The sequence below is a fragment of the Ovis aries genome, chromosome 4 (genome assembly GCF_016772045.2).
Source record: "Ovis aries strain OAR_USU_Benz2616 breed Rambouillet chromosome 4, ARS-UI_Ramb_v3.0, whole genome shotgun sequence".
In the NCBI taxonomy this organism is placed as follows: domain Eukaryota; kingdom Metazoa; phylum Chordata; class Mammalia; order Artiodactyla; family Bovidae; genus Ovis; species Ovis aries.
The window spans coordinates 119,189,771-119,196,012 of record NC_056057.1 but is presented as its reverse complement, the minus strand read 5'-3'; the positions used below and the strand labels follow the sequence as shown (position 1 = coordinate 119,196,012).

Sequence of the window (6,242 nt, the reverse complement as noted above, 5' to 3'; positions counted from 1 at the left end):
GGTCGCAAACATCAGAAAACGACCCTGACCACGAAGAGGCTGTCGGCACTGGGCTTCCCTTGATAAGGGAAGGACGCCTCGCTCCATCTGGGCACTTGGATTTTGGTGTTTAAAAACGTTTGAGGTATCCAGAAGTGAAACCGTGAGCCTGCATCTGGAGGGAGAAGGGGAAGACTCCCGGCACGGTCCAAGGCTGCCCTGGCATCAGGCAGCCTTCGCTGCAGTGAGGTGGCACCCCAGATCCCAGGGCTGAACTCGGCCCGGGGGTCTGCAGGCTGAGCTGACTGCCCTGGGGGCAGGGAGTGGACGGGGCCCTGATGCCCTCCCGCAAGGACTGTGTCCATCCGTGGGGACTGACCCCCTCACCAACCTCACCACGGCCCACCCTAGTGTCGTAACTCACAGGGTCCTCCCTCAGCACCTGCAAGGCTTCGTCTCTCCTGCCTGCTCCCCCTGGTCTGACGTCCACTGCCAATCCCTGTGATGAGTCCCCAGTGGCCCAGGCTGTACAGACTCTGCCTGCGATGCAGGAGACCTGGGCTCGATCCCTGGGTAGGACAGATCCCTTGGAGATGGAGATGGCAACTCACTCTGGTATTCCTGCCTGGAGAATCCCATGGACAGAGAAGCCTGGAGGGCTACAGTCCACGGGGGCGCAGAAAGTCAGACACGACTGAGCAACTTTCTCTTTCAGCCACCTCCCTGTGGGCAGTGCTGAGCCGGGCCTGGGGACCCAGGGATCAAGGAGCCGTGGGCCACGTTCCCAAAGCCCAGGGCCTCAGGGACGCTGCACTGACTGGTCAGTCCTCAGCATCGCTGTCTTCTGTGGGAGCGAAACTCCTTACAAATGAGCACAAGGACAGAATTTCCCGCATTTACAAAGAGAAGCTGAGGGGAGAAAGCAGGCTGGGAGGGAGGGTGGAGCGCCCCTCTAGTCATTTGCTTTTGGAAGACGTGGCTTGAGCCTTCTCACCAGAAAGGCTCTTAAAGGCCTGGGCTTCCGGCCATGCCAAGTTCTCTAAAATTAAGGTGCCTTTCTGAGAAAAGATCATGAGTCAGAATTAATCAAGGAAAATCAATCCACTTCTTGCCCTCACCCTAGCCCTCAGCCCCGCGGCCTTGAAGGAGGCTTCTGGGTCCAGCCCAGCCTGGCCAGACAGAAACTTCCACACCCCGAACCACGCAGGGAGCAGGCTCACTGGGACTCTGGTGGCAATGACGATGCAGCCTCACCTTCGCAAGGTCGCTGCACGGAGGAGGGGTGCAGCCCCCTCGGGGGGCGGAGGGGCGGGGGGCAGAGGGGAGGGGACACAGAAACCCTCGATGGGGCGCTGAGTCTGGCGCACAGAGGCTGCGTGCTCCATGCTTCGTCATCAACTCTCTGCTGAAGGGACAAAGCGGGTTTTGAACACGTTTATTTGACGTTTACATCTCTAAAGAGACTTCCCTGGTGGCTCAGACGGTAAAGCGTCTGCCTATAATGCAGGAGACCCAGGTTCGATCCCTGGGTCAGGAAAATCCCCTAGAGAAGGAAATGGCACTCCACTCCAGTCTTCTTGCCTGGAGAATCCCACGGATGGAGGAGCCTGGCCGGCTACAGTCCATGGGGGAGCAAACAGCCAGACACGACTGAGCGACCTCACTTTCTATAAAGACACCAAATTCCCAGCCTCTTTCCAGGCAGGCCCCTCTCAAGCCCATGTCCCCTGCCCGCATGGACCTTTCTCTGGAACTCCAGCTGAGGCCGGGAAGCCCCAGCTCCGTGCCCGCAGCCAGCTCCCCCTCCCTGTGCCTGCTCTTCTCTGGGGGCCGTCTCGGCAGCAAAGTGGCACCAGGGCCAAGCTTCTGCCCCCAGCAAACACGCCCACGCCCTCGTAACAAGCTCAGCCTTGGGAGCAGCAGTGGGGCCTGGGGGCCACTTCCATCCGCCCGGCTGCCTCCTCTTCGTGGCCACATGGATGAAGCCCCAGGGAAGGGACAGGTGGTCCTTGGGGTCGGGAGGGAAGGAGGAGGATGGCGCGTTCCCTCCTCCCACCAGACGGTCCTGATTGAGAGGTGATTAGGCTGTCGGGCCATTCGGAGGGTGGCGAGCAAAACATCAAAAGGGAAGTGTGTGCCTATCGTACTCTGTGTCTGTGTGTGTGTGTGTGTGTGTGTGTCAGTGCTGCCTGGACCGTAGAGTCGGCTCTGATTGGAGGATCTTACTTTATATGGTTTGACTCCCTTTCAGAGAGTGAAAGGGAAGGATGATACTTGTGCTGCGCTCTAGGAATTGTGTTCTAAAAAGTAAAATCAAGAAGAAGAAAAGATGGCGACCCTGTGATCCAGCAATCCCACTCCTGGGCACAGATGCAGAGGAAACTCTGATTCAAAAAGACGTACGCGCCCCAGTATTCACAGCAGCACTGTTTACAGCAGCCAAGATGTGGAAGCAACCGTGTCCAACAACCGGGGGGTGGACAGGGAAGAGGTGATACATGCATAAATGGAATGGTACTCAGCCATAAAGAAGCTGATGCCATTTGCAGCAACGTGGGTAAACCTAGAGAGTGTCGTACTAAGAGAAGGAAGTCAGACAGAGACAAATGTCATATGATATAACCTACATCTGGCATCTAAACAACTCTCTTGTTTATAAAACAGAAACAGGCTCACAGACATAGGAAACAGACTTGTAGTTACCAAGGGGAAAAGGCGGGGCTACATTGGGAGTGTGGGCTTAACAGATGCGCCTTCCTGTGCACAGAGTAGATGGTCGAGGCACACTGCATGGAATGGCACGTCCGTGCCCAAGGGGCTTCCCTGGGGGCTCAGACGGTAAGGAACCTGCCAGCAGCGCAGGAGACCTGGGTTTGCACCCTGGGTCAGGAAGATTCCCCGGAGAAGGGAATGACTGCACCGCTCCAGGATTCTTGCCTGGAGATTTCCATGGACAGAGGAGCCTGGTGGGCTGCTGTCCATGGGTTGCAAACAGCCAGACCCAACGGCGACTAACACTGTCACAGAATAACGCGTAGTGGAAAAGGGTCTGTCCACGAAGAGACACGTAGATGTGTGTGTGTGACTGAGTCGCCTCGCTGTACATCTGAGACTAATACAACGTTGAGAATCGACTGTGTGTGTGTGGGTGCTAGTCGCCGGCGTGGCCGGCTCTTCGTGACCCCGTGGACTGTATCCCCCAGGCTCCTCCGTCCATGGGACTCTCCAGGCAAGAGCACTGGAGTGGGGTGCCATCCCCTTCTCCAGGGCATCTTCCTGACCCAGAGATCGGACCTGGGTCTCGTGCGCTGCGGGCAGATTCTTTGCCATCTGAGCCACCTCTACCCTAATAAATCCTTTAAATGGTGACCAGTTCAACTTGTTATAAATTGTGATGTAGACAAGGCCTCAGGGAACAGAGGCACGAGCTCTGACCCGTCCTTGGTCCTTTCTGGAGGCTGCACACTCCCTCCCACGACCAGGCTGGAAACCTCCCAGGCCCCACCCTCCAGGAGTCCTCAGAAAAGCAGGCGGGTCGCCCCTGCTTTGAGGCCCAGCTCTGGTACCAGACACACAGCGCCTTCTGCCAGGACTCCAAGAGTCGCCATGCCTTGCTCTGCCCTTGTGTGAAACAAGACCCCACAGCGCGGCGTCCAGGGATGAGTCTGAGGGATGCAGAGTCTGAGCACAGTGAGTGCTCAGCAACAGGAGCAGCTGTGGCCGGGGAGGGCAGAGAGGCCGCCTCCCCGGGAGCTCCGGCCCACAGGCCCGCCAGGGAGGGCTCAGACGGCCTGATGAACGAGACGCGTGATGGGAGGAGCGCACGGCTGGGCAGTGAGGCAGATTTCCTGCACCTCTGGCTCTGGGTTTAAAGTTTGTCAGCGTTAAATATACACACGCACGCGTACACGCACGCGTACACACACCCGCGCTCTCGCACGCAAGTGCTTGAGGGAGGGGCCCGACTGCCCAAGGGCACCCTTAGGATGCTGTGTACCAGCATTTCAGCCAAGCTCCACACGAGGCCTCAGTCTGCGGGCAGGTGGCACACCGGAGCCAACTGGAGATCCTTGTACACACGTTCTGAGTCAGGAGGGCCCATGGGAGGGGGCACAAGGCTTGGCAGGTGACATAGGCGCTGGTCAGGGTGGACATTCAGGGACACTGCCCAAGCCCACAGTGCTCTTGTCCTTCATAGCCCCTCGGACTTCGCAGCCCCTTTCCTAGTCTCTTTTCTTCTTCATGGAGGTCACAGCAAGGGCCACACAGGACAGAAATCCAGGAGGCAAGGAAGGTGCCGGGCATCGAAGGAAGAAAGAGGGGCAAATCACAGAGTGGTTTCAGAGCCCGGGAGACGGTCCTGCTGGCCTTTTCCCTGAAACAGGGAGAGCAGGCCTGCTGTTTCAGCGAAGACTGCACAAGACCAGCTCTCCCAGCTCAGCAGCTTGAGCGCTCAGAGGACACCTCACCCCCAGCCTCCTGTGCACCCAGGGGGTGGGGTCAGCACTGTCACTCTTCATAAGTTAAGCATGACTCACAACCGCGACAGCAAGAAATCTCTCCAAGAAGCTTTCAGCAAATATGAGACATCCACCTTCTGGAAAGGGGATGGCTGAAACGACCAGGTTCCTTCAAAGTAAATGTAAATATTTGTTATGTCGTGTACAGAGGAGAGGGTGTGAGGCTGGAGACTAGAGGAGACAGAACTGGGCAGAAAAATGGTGGGGGGAAGGACGGATAAATGGATGGATGATTGCATGGACGGATAGGGAGATTAATGGAGGGATGGAAGGATGGATGGATGGAGGGGTGGGTGAATGAATGGATAAATGGATGGTGGATGGAGGGATGGAAGGATGGACGGATGGAGGGGTGGATAATTGGATGGTGGATGGAGGGATGGAAGGATGGATGGATGGATAAATGAGTGGATAATTGGATAGTGGATGGAGGGATGGAAGAAGGATGGATGATGGATGGGTGGATAAATGAATGGATAAATGGATGGTGGACGGAGGGATGGAAGATGGATGGATGGATGGATGGGTGGATAAATGAATGGATAAATGCATGGTGGACGGAGGGATGGATGGATGGATAAATGAGTGGATAATTGGATGGTGGATGGAGGGATGGAAGATGGATGGATGGATGGATGGGTGGATAAATGAGTGGATAAATGCATGGTGGATGGAGGGATGGAAGGATGGATGGATGGATGGGTGGCTGGCTGGCTGATGGATGGATGTGTGGGTGAATAGATGGGTGGACAAATGAGTGGATAAATAGATGGTGGGTGGAGGGATAGAAGGATGGATGGATGGATGGGTGGATAAATGAGTGGATACATGCATAGTGGATGGAGGGATGGAAGGATGGATGGATGGAGGGGTGGATGGACGGATGGAGGGGTGGGTGGGTGGGTGGAGGGGTGGGTGGATGGACGGATGGAGGGGGGGTGGGTGGATGCATGGATAGACAGATGCAGATGACGATACATAGACGGCAGACAGCAGAGAGAGAGTGGACGTAAGGAAGGACCCAGCACAGGTCACCGGTGACAGAGGGAGCCCTGGCGTCGCCGTGTACCTGGCCCCTCACTGCAGAGTCCAGCCCGCCTTCCCGCGACGTGAGCGGAGGCCACACACGCGCCGCGCGTGCAATAGCAGCCCCGTGGCTGCCCCTCTCTGCCTTCAGGGCTGCGTGTGGGGAGCACAGTGCAGACTGTGGCCGCCCCCTGCCCTGCCTGAGCAGCAGGCTCCTCCCTGACGACCCTGGGCCCTGAGGCGGATCAGCGTCCCCTCCAGGGACGGTCGCACCCCCAGGCTGCCTGTGTCCCCTTGGTCCCCAGGCCCCAGAGCCGGGTCCTCTGTCCCCAGAAAATCTGGGCATCTCTCCCCAGTCACTGTCCTCTGCCGGGCGCTGGCAGGTGGCCCACAGAAACCTCACACTGCTGAGGGCCAAGTCCTACCCACCTTCCCTCCCCCGTCCCAAGACCCCACCCTCACCCACAATCTCCTCCCCACATCAGGGGTGAGTCATTCCGGTCATTTCAAGGTGAATTTCGAGAAGAAAATTACTCTTATAAAACAAAGCCCCCAGCACGGGTGGAACAGCAGGGTGATGGGCGAAGGAACCGGGTTACAGCGCGGGCTTCTCTCTCTCCGACGGGAGCAGGCCCAGCTCCCCTGGAAATGCACCCCAGAGGCTCTGTGAGCCGGGCATTCAGAAACCAGAGAGGAGGCCACACGGGGCGGCTTTAG

At 57.4% G+C, this 6,242-nt stretch overlaps 1 non-coding gene across 1 annotated transcript; it reads left to right on the top strand.

Annotated features, from left to right (window-relative positions):
- Window positions 1-1,444: 1,444 nt before the first annotated feature.
- TRNAY-AUA (transfer RNA tyrosine (anticodon AUA)) lies at window positions 1,445-1,517 on the top strand. Its single transcript has one exon. It is a non-coding gene; the product is annotated as a tRNA-Tyr (tRNA).
- Window positions 1,518-6,242: the final 4,725 nt, after the last annotated feature.